Consider the following 14940-nt stretch of genomic DNA (forward strand, 5'->3'; position numbering starts at 1 on the left):
ATCAATATAGTAGAAGGTGTTTTAGAGGCAGAAATGGCAATCTGCTCCAGAATTCCTGCCTGGAAGTTTCCATGGGCAGAGGAACCTGGCTGGCTACAGTCTATTGTGGTTGAAAAGAGTTGGACACAACTGAGCAGCTGAACCTGCATGACCCTCCTACAAAGGTGTGTTTGTGGTTTCCTGTCTTAGGACACGTAAGACTTGGAGGCAAAGAAATGTGGATTTGGAGGAGTCTGTGGCCAGCTTCCTCCTTGCAGGCCCAAGATCAACCATCCAACATAGAAAAGCCTTTGATTTCTCCATCAAGTCTGAATGAGAGTCTTGCTGTGTAGAGTATTCTTGGTTGTACATTCTTCCCTTTTATTACTTTAGACATATTGTGCCATTTGCTTCTGGCTTGTAGAGTTTCTTTTGAGAAATCAGCTGATAACCTGATGGGAGTCCCCTTGTATATTATATGCCATTTTCCCCTTATTGCTTTCAGTGTTTTATTAATATCTTTGTCTTTATTTTCATAATTTTGATTACTATGTGTCTCAGTGTTTCCTCCTTGGGTTTATCCTGTCTGGGACTGTCTGTACTTCTTACACTTGGTTGACTATTTCCTTTGCCATGTTAGGGAACTTTTTAGCTATTATTTCTTCAAACATTTTCTTGGGTCCTTTCTCTGTCCCTTCTCCTTCTGTTGTTGCTGTTCAGTCACTAGTCTTATCTGACTCTTTGTGACCCCGTGGGTTGCAGCACGCCAGGCTTCTCTGTCCTTCACCATTTCCCAGAGTTTGCTCAAACTGATGTCCATTGAGTCGATGATGCCATCCAAACATCTCATCCTCTGTTATCACCTTATCCTCCTGCCTGCAATCTTTCCCAGCATCAGGGTGTTTTCCAATGAGTTGGCTCTTCATATCAGGTGGCCAAAGTATTGGAACTTCAACTTCAGCATCAGTCCTTCCAATGAATATTCAGGGTTGATATCCTTTAAAATTGACTGCTTTGATCTCCTTGCTGTCCAAGGGACTTTCAGGAGTCTTCTTCAGCACCACAGTTTGAAGGTATCAATTTTTTGGCACTCAACCTTTTTTATTGTCCAGCTCTCACATCCATACATGACTACTGGAAAAACCATAGCTTTGGCTATACAGACCTTTGTAAGGCAAAAAAATATCTCTGCTTTTTAATGCACTGTGTAGGTTTGTCATTGCTTTTCTTCCAAGGAGCGAGGGTTGACCATAAGGACCTTTTTCAGCAAAGTCAAACTTTTAGGTTATTGCTATCCAATAGATGTGAAATTGATCTCATTGTTGGTTTAGTTTGCCTTTCCCCAGTTACTACAGATGTAGATTAGTTTTTTACATATATTATTGGTTATTTGTATTTCTTTTCTGGAAATGGTCTATTCATACCTTTTGTCCATTTTTCTATTTGGTTGTTTATCTCTATTTTTATTGTAATTGTCGTTGGTTTGTAGGAATCCCTTACAGATACCCATCTTTTTCCAAACATGTATGTTAGAAACATATATGTTGCAGATAATTTCTTCCCATTTCCCTATCACTTATATTTTAATCTCGTTTAAGATGTCTTTTATGTAGGAGGTTTTAAACTTTGTTAATTTTATAAAAAATTGTCCATTTTTCAAAATTTGATTTAAGAAATTAGATCATGAGCTATTCTATTTTTTTTTTCAGATAGTTTTGAAGGTTTTGTTGTACAACTTTAAGTTTTTCACTCACCTGGAGCTTATTTTGCCTTCTTTTCCTGTCTTCTGAAGCTTCTGAGGCTCACCATTTGCTTCTCACCACATTTCTCTAGTGAGAAGTCTTTGACATTCTAGGCATCTCACTTCCTCCCTCTGAGTCTTTCTCTTAGAAACAAGAGAATGGGAACATAAATGAAGCTCCAGGCTTAGAAAACTAGCTCTTTGAAAGCCTGTAAAGAAGAAGCAAATGGTAATGATAAGGTAAAGGGAGACATTGGGAGGAATCTCTGCAAAAGATGATACGTAGGGTGGTTCTTCATCCTTCAAACCAAGAATCTGAGACTCCTGGAAGAAAATTTATGCTTGTGAGGAGAAGGAAGAGTGTCTCAGAGAGCTGGCCATGAAAGAAAGGAGGTGTAGATTTGAGATAGGATCCTAAAGAAACCTTTTTATTGGTACTGGGTTATAGCCGATTAACAGTGTTGTGATAGTTTCAGGTGAGCAGTGAAGGGACTCTGCCATACATATACATAAATCCATTCTCCTACTTTTAAAGTCCTTCCATATCTACTTTCTTTTTTTTTTTAAATTTTCTACTTTCTTACTTTACCTCTCTCCCCTACCTTCAAGTCCTGTGAGCTTTTCTTTTCATTTTTCTGTCTTGCACCAGAAGATTGTGAAAGTGAGGCATATAGAATCACATAGAAGTTGTTGGTGAAGTTAAGGAAGAACCCAGGTTTCTTGACCTTCTTGAACACTAGAAGGTTTCAGGCAAGCCCAGCTTGAAACCAAGTTGTGGCAGAGAGGAGCAGTATCCCAAAATTACAAGAAGGAACCTGTGATTTCTAGTGCCATAAACATCACCACAGTCATAATCATCATCAAAAAGCCTTTATCAGGGCCTGCTTGCAATGAGCAACTAAGGTAGACACTGAAATAAATTTAGAACACATTGCTCATGAACACGGTCTAAGAAATCACACTCTATGAAAATTAATATATGCAGATAAGCAAAGGATATATATATATGACAATAAAGAAGAGATAGACCAATCTAGCTACTGCAGACAGTAAAGAATTAGCATCAAACATGTCAGAAGTCACTGCAATTCAAGGAAAGGAGGCTTGCTGGGTGAAGAACAGAGCCTGGCAGGAACTGGTTATGGGGGTTCCAAGTTCAGCGAAACTGTTACCGACCAATTAGGAAGGGCACATCTCTTGCCTTCTGACTTCTTCCCCTCCCTTTTGCCCACCAGACACATGCCCCACCCCAAGCTTTTCCTCTTCTAGGCAACATAACCCTTGCCAAGGTTCAAGATCAGAGGAAGTTTTACTTTGTGTTAGTCTTTGATTCTGAATTAGGGACCTTTACCCAGCATCAGTAGAAACCACCTTCAGGAGCCACTTTGTGCTCCCTGGCACGTCCACAGCAATTAGAGTGAATGGACATAGGTAAGGACACTCCTGGAGGGAAGGTCTCCAGGCCCAGCTTTGGCAGGGTCACCTGGGATCTCTACTGTCGGCCTTAGTATTCACTGTGGCATGTGGCTCGTTGCTCTACCTGTCCCAGTCACTGAGCTCCTCCTGCATTCAATTTCTGTAGGGAAAAGGAAGCTCCTGCTTCAGGGTGCTCTCAGTCTAGGCATATCTGCATGTTCAGCAAGATTCATCAATGTCTCAAATAGCTGAATCAACATTAAATCATTCTAAAGTTTAATCTCTCTCTCGGAATATCACTATCAAATATTCTAGTGTAAGAAAATAAAGGATTAATATATTCACATACATGTGTGAAAATATGTGTTACTAAATGAACATGCATTGCTCAGGAGGAAGTCATTGGCTCTGTCTCAGGGTCCTTGCACTTGCTTTTCTCTCTCCCTGGAAGTTTTCATCTAGATAGCTATTCCTATGATTTGCTCTCTCACTTCAGTCAGGTTTATCCTTCAAAGTGAGGTCTTTCCTAACCAGCCTCTCTAAAATAGTCCTTATTTCCTACCTCTGGCTCTAGCTGCTTCTTACCATGCTCTTTAAATTTATTTCTGAAATAGAGTTTATCACTGCCTGACATATACTTAGTGACTTGCTTATTGTTTTCACCCACCCCCACAACAGAAGTTCCCTGAGAGCAGGAACTTTGTATTCTTTGTTGTTTGCTTACAGATTTCTTTTGATGTGGACTATTTTAAAGTCTGTATTGAATTTGTTATAATATGGCTTCTATTTTTCTCAGTCATTGAGTTGTGTCCAGCTCTTAGAGACCCCATGGACTGTAGCACACCAGGCTACTCTGTCCTCTACAATCTCACTGAGTTTGCTCAAATTCATGTCCATTGAGTCACTGATGCTATGTGACAATCTCATCCTCTGCCTCCCCCTTCTCCTTATGCTTCTGTTTTATGTTTTGGTTTTTGACCTCACAGCATGTGGGATCTTAGCTCCCCTATCAAGGATTGAAACCACACAGCCTGCATTGGAAGGGGAAGTCTTAACCATTGAACCACCAGGGAAGTCCCTGTATGTCTTAACCACCACTACCAGTGTCTAGAACAGTATCTGGTACAGTAGATCTTCAATGCTGTATTAAATGAATGAAATGAAATACAACAAGCATGTGTTTGTGTGTCCTTATTCTAATGTTTGGTGACATTAAATAGGAGAGACTGAGATGTTTTTCTAAGCTAATCCTGTTCAGCTTTGGAAACTTGGTCATTCTAAACCTCTGACTCCACCTCTTAAGAAGACACCTCATCAATCTCTTTTTAGTCCAGGTGACTCACCCCTAACTCCAGTGGTCAGCTTGTGTTCTTGGTATCCTTGACCAGTATTTTTTGTTTGAGATTTGGCTTATAACGCAAGCTCAGTGTCAGACAGAGCACTCCTTGAGATTTTTGCTGGAACAATAAGGGAAAAGATATCTATCTGCTAATGGGGAGGATTCCATCAGCCCAAAGCAGATGGTGGCTGTGGTCCCACTATGCAGGCAGAACCTGTCTGAGAATAAAACCACACTGGGACTGAATTAGAGCCCAGAGTGAGAGGGGGTTAGAAAGAAAGAGACAAGTGCACAGCGGCTTGGTTGATATCATCTGAGTTCCCAGATGAAGCCCTGCCCAAAGCTTGCTGTACCATTAGGTTACATGTGTGATTTACTTCCCTTTGAGCACTGTCTGAATTGGGTTTCTATCACTAGTTGTCAAAAACCAAATCAAGGGAATTTCCTGGTAATGCAGTGGTTAAGACTCAATGCTGTCACTGCTGGAACCCTAGAGCAGTGTGATCCCTGCTCGAGGAACTAAGATTTCTGTAAGCCTTGAGGTGCAACCAAAAATAAATAAATAAATAAAACAAAATAAATAAATAAAACATGTCTAACGCCCGTTTAGCTGTATAATTTATACTACATCAATTTTCACTTGTTTACTAAATAAGACATGCAAATTTTTGCTTAAGACATTACAACATTTTTATAGCTTATAAAATAATCTGTATATCTGTATGTATCTATCACTTGATTTTAATGCAAGTATGTGAGGTTGGGTAAAGATTATTCTTTCAGTTGTCTAAACTGAAGCTCAGAGAAATCAATCAATTTATCCAATAACAAACAGCTAATAAATGGCAGAGCAAGAATGCTAAGTAGGTCTTTGGCTCTAAATCCCAAGGCCTAGTCTATAGCACTTCAGCTACTTAAATAAGTGGAGACTATCTTTCTGGATTTGTCTCTATTTAAAAAATGTTTTTAAAAGATTTTCTTACCATGTTGCATGGGTTCCTGGATCTTGGTTTCCAACCAGGGATTTAACCCATAACTTTGGCAGTGAAAGCACTGAGTCCCAACCCCTGGACAGCCAGGGAACATCTGCCTTTCTTTGTCTCTCTTAATAGAAAAGCACCACTCTTAGAGACAGGACCTTGCTCTTTGCCTTGAGTCCTTTAATCCCTAGGGCAACTCTCTGAATGAGTGGAGGCTCCGAGTGGAGCGTTCGACCTCACTAATTGCAAGGGTAGAGTTTGCTCATCAAGGAGCTTGTTATCGGCTGACTGAAATAATGCATTTGTATGAAGTGCTGTTTTTCCACCTTTTTTGACCACTACAGTAAAAAACATATTCTACAGCAACCCAGTACACACACACACACACACACACACACGCACGCACACACACACATGCACACACATTATTAAAAATAAAGTTTCATAAAATAATACCTACTTTAGTACTTTTGACATTCTCTGATAGTCCCTATAGAGAGGGTTAATAGCCTTGATAGAGAGGCCAGGGGTCCTCAGGGGGAGAAAGGGACAAATCTTTTTTTCCCTACATTCCTGCATCTTAGTCACATAAGAAGTTTTTTTCTTTAACCCAGAGCTGATGATTACACAACAAAACAAACTCGTCTTAAACTCTGTTGAGTTCAGTTGCTCAGTTGTGTCCGACACTTTGCGACCCCATGAACTGGAGCATGCCAGGCTTCCCTGTCCATCACCAACTCCTGGAGTTTACTCAGACTCATGTCCATTGAGTCCGTGATGCCATCCAACCATCTCATCCTCTGTTGTCGCCTTCTCCTCCTGCCTTCAATCTTCCCCAGCATTAGGGTCTTCAAATGAGTCAGTTCTTCCCATCAAGTGGCCAAAGTATTGGAGTTTCAGCTTCAGCATCAGTCTTTCCAATGAATATTCAGGACTGATTTCCTTTAGGATGGACTGGTTGGATCTCCTTGCAATCCAAGGGACTCTCAACAGTCTTCTTTAACACCACAGTTCAAAACCATCAATTCTTCTGTGCTCAGCTTTCTCTATAGTCCAGCTCTCACATCCATACATGACTACTGGAAAAACCATAGCTTTGACTAGATAGAGCTTTGTTGGCAAAGTACTGTCTCTGGTTTTTAATATGCTGTCTAGGTTGGTCATAGCTTTTCTTCCAAGGAGCAAGCGATTTAAATATCATGGCAGCAGTCACCATCTGCAGTGATTTTAGAGCCCCAAAACATAAAGTCTCTCCCTATTTCCATTGTTTCCCATCTATTTGCCTTGAAGTGATGGGACCGGATGCCATCATCTTAGTTTTCTGAATATTGAGCTTTAAGTTAACTTTTTCACTCTCCTCTTTCTCTTTCATCAAGAGGCTCTTTAGTTCTTTGATTTCTGCCATAACAGTGGTGTCATCTGTGTATCTGAGATTATTGATGTTTCTCCTGGCAATCTTGATTTCAGCTCTTGCTTCATCCAGCCCAGCATTTTGCATGATGTACTCTGCATATAAGTTAAATAAGCAGGTTGACAATATACAGCCTTTACATACTCCTTTCCCGATTTGGAACCAGTCTGTTGTTCCATGTCCAGTTCTAACTGTTGCTTCTTGACCTGCATACAGATTTCTCAGGAGGCAGGTGAGGTGGTCTGGTATTCCCATCTCTTTCAGAATTTTCCACAGTTTGTTGTGATCCACACATTCAAAGGCTTTGGCATAGTCAATAAAGCAGAAGGAGATGTTTTTCTGGAACTCTCTTGCTTTTTCTATGATCCAGTGGATGTTGGCAATTTGATCTCTGGTTCCTCTGCCTTTTCTAAAACCAGCTTGAACATCTGGAAGTTCATGGTTCACATACTGTTAAAGCCTGGCTTGGAGAATTTTGAGCATTACTTTACTAGCCTGTGAGATGAATGCAATCATGTGGTAGTTTGAGCATTCTTTAGCATTGCCTTTCTTTGGGATTGGAATGAAAACTGACCTTTTCCAATCCTGTGGCCACTGCTGAGTTTTCCAGATTTGCTGGCATATTGAGTGCAGCACTTTCACAGCATCATCTTTTAGGATTTGAAATAGCTCAACTGGAATTCTATCACCTCCACTAGCTTTGTTCACAGTGATGCTTCCAAAAGCCCACTTGACTTCACATTCCAGGATGTCTGGCTCTAGGTGAGTGATCGTGTGATTGTGGTTACCTGGTCCTGAAGATCTTTTTTGTATAGTTCTTCTGTGTATTCTTGCCACCTCTTCTTAACATCTTCTGCTTCTGTTAGCTCCATACCAGTTCTGTCCTTTATTGTGCCTATCTTTGCATGAAATGTTCCCTTGGTATCTCTAATTTTCTTGAAGAGATCTCTAGTCTTTCCCATTCTATTGTTTTCTTCTATTTCTTTGCACTGATCACTGAGGAAGGCTTTCTCATCTCTCCTTGCTATTCTTTGGAACTCTGCCTTTAGCTTCTCTTCTTTTCTCAGCTATTTTTAAGGCCTCCTCAGAGAGCCATTTTGCCTTTTTGCATTTCTTTTTCTAGGGGATGGTCTTGATTACTGCCTCTTCTACAGACAAACCTTCATCCATAGTTCTTCAGACACTCTGTCTGTCAGATCTAATCCCTTGAATCTATTTGTCACTTCCACTGTATTATTATAAGGGGTTTGATTTAGGTCATACCTGAATGGTCTAGTGGTTTTCCCTACTTTCTTCAATTTAAGTCTGAATTTGGCAATAAGGAATTCATGGTCTAAGCCACAATCAGCTCCTGGTCTTGTTTTTGCTGACTGCATAGAGCTTCTCCATCTTTGGCTGCAAAGAACATAATCATTCTGATTTTGGTATTGACCATCTGGTGATGACGTGTGTAGAGTCATCTCTTGTGTTGTTGGAAGAGGGTGTTTGCTATTACCAGTGTGTTCTCTTGATAAAACTCTGTTAGCCTTTGCCCTGCTTCATTTTGTACTCCAAGGCCAAATTTGCCTGTTACTCCAGGTATCTCTTGACTTCGTACTTTTGCATTCCAGTCCCCTGTGGTGAAAAGGACATCTTTTTTTTTTTTTTGATGTTATTTCTATAAGTTCTTGTAGGTCTTCATGAAAGTGAAAGTGAAGTCTCTCAGTCGTGTCTGACTCTTTGCGACCCCATAGACTGTAGCCTACCAGGCTCCTCTCTTCATGGGATTTTCCAGGCTATAGTACTGGAGTGGATTGCCATTTCCTTCTCCAGGGGATCTTCCCAATCCAGGCCTCAAACCCAGTTCTCCCACATTGTAGACAGACACTTTACCATCTGAGCCACCAGGAAAGTCCAATAGAACCGTTCAACTTCAGCTTCTTTAGCATTACTGTTTGGGGTATAGACTTGGATTACTGTGAAGGATTATATAACAACAATGTATCCTGCTCAAGGGCATGTTTCTCCTTAAGAACCTTCTGACTAAGCCTGTCATCTTAAAATGTATATTGTGGGAGTGGGTCCGGTAAGACCTTTACAGACACTCTTCTGATTTACTGTTAATAATCAATTGAAAAAGTATGTAACTCCCTTGCTGGGACTAGTGAGGGGGCACTCTCCATCCCCCTCCTGATGTCTATGTCAGAAGCTTTCTCTGTCTTTTTCACTGTAATAAATTTTCTGCCACATGAAGTCGAGCGTCTGGAACTTGGTCCCTGATCCTGAAGCTAAATCCTCTCGTTTGGAGATCACAAATCACTATTCCATTTTCACAAATTTTGATTTTACAAATTCTGATTGTGACACACTAAATTGATTTCATAATCCAATAATGTATTGAGACTCAGTTTGAAAAGCACCATTATAGGTCACAGATATATAAAGTCACATCCAAGCTAATGTTCACATCCCGTGAGAATCACAGAAGGTGGGTGTGTGACGTTGAGTTACATTTTGAAAAAATGGACAGGATTTCAATACTGGAAGTGCAGGTGGAAGTAACAGTAGGAGCCAAGGTGCAGGGTCTGGCAAGCCCAGCATGTGTTCAGGAAGAAGAGAATATGCAATTCAACTAGAGTGAAGGATTTCCATGGTGGGGAGGTAACAGATGAGCTGGAAAGAAGGCTGAGACACAGACTGGATCCCTGGGTCAAGATCCCTGGGTCATAACCTCCAGAGGAGAAAATGGCAACCCACTCCAGTATTCTTACCTGGAGAATCCCATGGACAAAGGCGCCTGGCAGGCTATAGTCCATGGGTTTGCAAAGAGTCAGGTAGGACTTAGCAACTGAGCACACACCCAAAGACTTAATTTTGGAAATATATACATAAATTAAACAGTTGTTGTTGTTCAGTCGCTAATATAAACATATTCTAATGAATAGTTTTCATTGCCTGAGAGCCATAATGTATTTTAAAAAGGAGATGATACATTTATGGAACACCTCCTATATACTGGGCCTTTTTTTAGAACCAGGTGTACAGAGATAATTGCCCCAATGAGAAGCTCACATTTTAGTGGGAGAAGAAAACACAAAAACATTAACCCACTAAAGGATTCTGCTTATCTTATTTGTGTTGTATCTGTACCACCCATCTTCTGCCTGGTGGTGGTGGTGGTGGTTTAGTCACTAAGTCGGTTCTGCCTGGTATGTAGCTGATTTTCATTAAGTATATTCAGAATGATTTAGTGCTAGGGTAGAGTAAGAAGTATTCAGGTAGCAGGCAGAATGTAGGGCTAATGCTCCCTGGAGGAAGGGGTCCTGAAATGTTTCAACAGAGGGGGATATTTTAATGGAACTAATAGTCAAAACGATAAAAACAACAATAGTGAGTTTCTCAGGTAAGGAAGGTGTATGACTGTTAGCATAACTGATGCTATCTTGGGCCCCTAGGGGTCCTCTTGTTTTTCCACTGACCTGACCTAGGATTGTACAGTCCATTGAATCACTTCTCTGTTGCCAAGTACTTTGTAGTTCATAGGTATTGTTTGATAATCACTGGGACCATGACATTAGTAACCCATTAATAAATCTTGACTTAGGAATGCATGTCCTATTTTGAGCACCTACCCCATATCCTAGTTTAACAATAAAATTGTCCCATTGGCCCCTTGGCCATGTGGAGTGCAGTTGTGAAAGCTTCTGGATTATTTTTCTCCCAACCCCACCCTGTGAGTAAATACCATGTATTAATAATAAGCTGAAGCATGATTATATGGAGCTGCCTGTCTTGCTGTCCTGTCTCAAGATGCCATCTCAGCTTGATGGGCACTTTTTGTTCCCTCTGTCCTCCAGCAAAAAGGGAGGGGAGGGAAGAGTTAGTGGGCTTCCCAGTTGGCTTAGTGGTAAAGAATCCACTTGCCAATGCATGAAACATAGGAGAGGTAGGTTTGATCCTTGGGTTGGGAAGATCCCCTGGAGAAGGGAATGGCTACCCACTCCAGTATTCTTGCCTGGGAAATTCTATGGACAGAGGAGGCTGGTGGGCTACAGTCCTTGGGGTCACACAGAGTCGAATATGACTTAGTGACTGAGCATACACACAAAGACTCAATTTTAGAAATATATACATAAATAGAAACAGACAAAGTCTAATTATTAGTCTTCATTGCCTGACAGCCACAACAGATTTTAAAAATGGGATGATATATTTATGGATATATTTATACTTAACACCTCCTATATATCTGGCCTTTGTTAGTATCAGGTGTTCTGGAAAGACACCGGGTCTGGCTGCTCACAACTCAAAGCCAATAAACAAGCCAGGTTGGTGGAAAGAAAAGCATGCTTTATTTCAGAAGCTGGCACCTGGATGTTGAGGGGTATTCGTCTATCCAAAGGTCGGCCCCTCCTCCCCCCATAGGTAGGAGATTTTATAGACAGAAAGAGGGGGCTACATACAGAAGCAGCACAGTTCGCTCTGACAGTCATCTTCAAATTGGTCATTTGGTAGTCTGACCAGCGTCTCTTGATTGTTTCAGGTATAGCTAATCTGCAGTTCCGGGGTCTGCTCCTATTTCTTTAAGGCCAATTCACGGAATTGTGGCAGCTCATGTTGGGGGTACAGCCTGGTCGTCGTGTAGTTAACTTCTCCACCTGGAGTTTCAGTATCTATAAGACAGTTCACAGGATATGGCTCAGAATATTATCTACAGTCCTTGAGAAGGAATTAAAAGTCCTTCACTATGCTTAATGACTACATTATTATTATTAGGCGTCCTTTGACTGTTTTCCTTTGTTTTTGCATTTCTCACTTCCCAGATTAAATTTATTCTTTGACTACAGTTCTCTGCAGACAAAAGGCAGACAGAAGACATTGGGTAGGAGGTAGGGGTCAAGGACCTAAGGCTCCTGCTCTGTTTCACAGGTATACAAAGATACCTGCCACTTTTGAGAAGCTCACATTTTAGTGGAAGAAGAAAGCACAAAAACATTAACCCAGGAAAGTATTCTGCTTATCTTATTTGTGTTGTATCTATACCACTGATCTTCTGCCTGGTATGTAGTTGATTTTCAATAAGTATATTCAGAATGATTTAGTGCTGGGGTAGAGTAACAAGTGTTTGGGTAGCAGGCAGAATGTATAATGCTGCCTGGAGGAAGGAGTCCCGGAATTCTTCAACAGAGATGGATATTGTAATGGAACTAATAGTCGTAACGATAAAAACAACAACAATAATGAGTTTCTCAGGTAAGGAAGGTATATGACTGTTAGCATAACTGATGCTATCTTGGGCCCCTAGGGGTCCTCTTGTTTTTCCACTGACCTGACCCAGGACTGTACAGTACACTGAATCACTTCTCTGTTGCCAAGAGCTTTGTAGTTAATAAGTATCATTTAATAATCCTTAAGGTCTTGTAGCCCTTATGCTCTGCTGATCCTCAAACAATGACAACCTTTTGCTGACGTATTCCAGGAAAATAGTTACTCCTCATAAATCTACACTTACGAACACAGGTCCTATTTTGAGCACCTAACTTAATACCCTGCTTTAATAATATAATTGTCCCAATGGCTCTGGATGGTGTGGAATTCAGTCACCTATGCTTCTGGACCATTGCCCAATCTCACTTTGTAAGTTGTTTTTCAGCCACTCAGTAGTGTCTAATTCTTTGCAACCCCATGAATTGCAGCATGCCAGGCTTCCCTTTCCTTCATTATCTCTTGGAGTTTGCTCAAACTCATGTCCAACCATTTTATCCCGTGTTGTTCCCTTCTCCTCGCCCTCAATATTTCCCAGCATCAGATTCTTTTCCAATGAGTCGGCTGTTCCCATCAGGTGGCCAGAGTATTGGAACTTCAGCTTCAGCGTCAGTCCTTCCAGGGAATATTCAGGGTTGATTTCCTTTAGGATTGACTACTCTGATTTCCTTGTTGTCCAAGGGACTCTCAAGGGTCTTCATCAGCACCACAGTTCTAAAGCATCAGTTGTTAGGCTCTCACCCTTTTTTATGGTCCATTTCTCACATCCATACATGACTACTGGAAAAACCATAGCTTTGGCCATATGGATTTTTGTAAGCAAAGTGATGTCTCTGCTTTTTAATATGCTGTCTTGGTTCATCATAGCTTTTCTTCCAAGGAGCAAGCATCTTTTAATTTCATGGCTGCAGTCACTGTTCATAGCGAATTTGGAGCCCAGGAAAGTAAACTCTGTCATTGTTTCCACATTTTCCCCATCTATGTGCCATAAAGTGATGGGACAGGATGTCATGATGTTAGTTTTTTGAATGTTGAGTTTTAAGCCCGCTGTCTTCTTTCATAGCTGTTTTAGTGTCCAGTTTTAATAGCTGTCCTCTTTCAGCTTCATCAAGAGGCTCTTTTGTTTCTCTTCACTTTCTGCCAAGAGGGTGGTGTCATCTGTACATTTGAGGTTATTGATATTTCTCCTGGAAATTTTGACTCCAGCTTGAGCTTCATCTGCTGGGCATTTTGGATGATATAGCCTGCATATACATTAAAGAAGCAAGGTGACAATATACAGCCTTGATGTACTCCTTTCCCAATTTGGAACTAATCTGTTGTTCCATGTCCATTTCTAACTATTGCTTCTTGACCTGCATACAGATTTCAAAGGAGGCAGAAAAGGTGGTCCGGTATTCCTATCACTTGAAGAATTTTCCACTGTTTGTTGTGATCCTCACAATCAAAGGCTTTAGCGTAGTCAATGAAGCAGAAGTAGTTTTGTTTTCTGGAATTCCCTTGCTTTCTCTATGATCAGTGGATGTTGACAATTTAATTTCTGGTTCCTCTGCCTTTTCTAAATCCAGCTTGTACATCTGGAAGTCTTGGTTCACATACTGTTGAAGCCTAGCTTGAAGGATTTTGAGCATTACTTTGCTAGCATGTGAAATGCACGCAGTTGTGTGGCAGTTTGAACACTCTTTGGCATTGCCCTTCTTTGGGACTGGAATAAAAACTGACCTTTTCCCATCCTGTGGCCGCTGCTGAGTTTTCGAAATTTGCTGGCATATTGAGTTCCAATAGAGTTCTGCCAAGAGAACGCACTGGTCATAGCAAACACCCTCTTCCAACAACACAAGAGAAGAGTCTACACATGGACTTCACCAGATGGTCAACTCCAAAATCAGATTGATTATATTCTTTGCAGCCAAAGATGGAGTAGCTCTATACAGTCAGCAAAACCAAGACCCGGAGCTGACTGTGGCTCGGATCATGAACTCCTTATTGCCAAATTCAGACAGAAATTGAAGAAAGTGGAGAAAACCACTAGACCATTCAGGTATGACCTAAATCAAATCCCTTATAACTATACAGTGGAAGTGAGAAATAGATTTAAGGGACTAGATCTGATAGATAGAGTGACTGATAAACTATGGATGGAGGTTCCTGACATTGTACAGGAGACAAGAATCAAGACATCCCCAAGAAAAAGAAATACAAAAAAGCAAAATGGCTGTCTGAGGAGGCCTTACCAATAACTGTGAAAAGATGGGAAGCGAAAAGCAAAGGAGAAAAGGAAAGCTATACCCATTTGAATGCAGAGTTCCAGAGAATAGCAAGGAGAAATAAGAAAGCCTTCCTCAGCGATCAATGCAAAGAAATAGAGGAAAACAACAGAATGGGAAAGACTAGAGATCTCTTCAAGAAAATTAGAGATACCAAGGGAATATTTCATGCAAAGATGGGCTCGATAAAGGACAGAAATGGTATGGACCTAACAGAAGCAGAAGATATTAAGAAGAGGTGGCAAGAATACACAGAAGAACTGTACAAAAAAAGATCTTCATGACCCAGATAATCACAATGGTGTGATCACTCACCTAGAGCCAGACATCCTGGAATGTGAAGTCAAGTGGGCCTTAGAAAGCATCACTATGAACAAAGCTGGTGGAGATGACAGAATTCCAGTTGAGCTATTTCAAATCCTAAAAGATGATGCTGTGAAAGTGCTGCACTCAATATGCCAGCAAATCTGGAAAACTCAGCAGTGGCCACAGGACGGGAAAAGGTCAGTTTTCATTCCAATCCCAAAGAAAGGCAATGCCAAAGAATGCTCAAACTACCACAC

The 14940-nt window shown here is 40.9% G+C and overlaps 1 non-coding gene across 1 annotated transcript; it reads left to right on the forward strand.

Moving 5' to 3' along the window:
• The first annotated feature begins 151 nt into the window (after window positions 1-151).
• On the forward strand, window positions 152-282 carry LOC128049159 (small nucleolar RNA SNORA38). The gene has a single exon (XR_008199521.1). It is a non-coding gene; the product is annotated as a small nucleolar RNA SNORA38 (small nucleolar RNA).
• Window positions 283-14940: the final 14658 nt, after the last annotated feature.

The sequence above is a fragment of the Budorcas taxicolor genome, chromosome 5, assembly GCF_023091745.1.
Source record: "Budorcas taxicolor isolate Tak-1 chromosome 5, Takin1.1, whole genome shotgun sequence".
In the NCBI taxonomy this organism is placed as follows: Eukaryota; Metazoa; Chordata; class Mammalia; order Artiodactyla; family Bovidae; genus Budorcas; species Budorcas taxicolor.